This window comes from Halyomorpha halys, unplaced genomic scaffold, assembly GCF_000696795.3.
Source record: "Halyomorpha halys isolate HHAL.00 unplaced genomic scaffold, Hhal_1.1 Scaffold266.1, whole genome shotgun sequence".
NCBI classification, from domain to species: domain Eukaryota; kingdom Metazoa; phylum Arthropoda; class Insecta; order Hemiptera; family Pentatomidae; genus Halyomorpha; species Halyomorpha halys.
Genome location: NW_027114321.1, coordinates 183,971 through 184,856, shown reverse-complemented (window position 1 = coordinate 184,856; position 886 = coordinate 183,971). Strand labels below are relative to the sequence as shown.

Genomic DNA, 886 nt, shown 5'->3' with positions numbered 1-886 from the left:
TTTTCATTGACCGCACCCCCAACCATCTTCTCCTCATCAATAATTAAATTTGTTTACCCTTACACATTTTATTAGTGAGTTTAAGCCATTTGCATTTGAATACACATTTGTGTATCAACAACTGTCAGGGGAATTTTCCTACTCCGAAAGACATGATTAATAATATGTAACAAAAATCTGTTTCTTGGATATTAATGTATACAGTTCTATCAAAAGTTACATGAGAAGAATTTAATCCATTATTGAAAACAATTCCAAAATATAAACTTTATATTCAACTTACCTTTTAAAAAAAAAGTTGTCTATAAACAAACTGTCAGCATTTCAGAGGTACTCCAAAACTTTAAAATCAACATTCATATCACATCAACTTCTATAAGTTAAATTGACAAAGATAATTATCTGATGTCTTCAGACATCTTACAACTGAAATAATAAAATTGTATTAAAATTAATTCAAGAGATAAGTTTCATAACGTTAAAAAAACCAGCAGAAAAAATTCTCCCTTAAAAACAAACTCAGAATCTAGCAGGAGTTATACAATACAAGCGGGATGGTTATCCTAGTTAGGGATGTGACATCGACATCGATGTTTTGAAAACATCGATATTTTTAACACCGGTTTTTGAAGCCGATGTTTTTCTGCCGATGTTTAACGTTTGGTTCAATTTTTCATTATTTTTTTTGTAAAAGTAACTTAATATAAACAAAAAAAATACTATTAAATAAATCAAATGGTATCCTTATTAAGTCTCAACATTCTTTATTATATCAATAGGCCAACGTTTCGGCCATCCTCAAGGACAATCTTAATTATAAATTCACGCCTCACATCAAAATTCTAAAAAATGTTTTACTGCCTATTTTGCCCAGGTCATCAAATTC

General features: G+C 29.2%; 1 long non-coding RNA gene across 1 annotated transcript in view; it reads right to left on the bottom strand.

Annotated features, from left to right (window-relative positions):
• The window catches only part of LOC106680536 (uncharacterized), a 10,177-nt gene extending 9,568 nt beyond the window's left edge, over positions 1 to 609 (bottom strand). The window contains exon 1 of the long non-coding RNA XR_001343120.2: positions 284 to 609. This is a non-coding gene — a long non-coding RNA (uncharacterized lncRNA). The remainder of the gene's footprint in view (positions 1 to 283) is intronic.
• Positions 610 to 886: the final 277 nt, after the last annotated feature.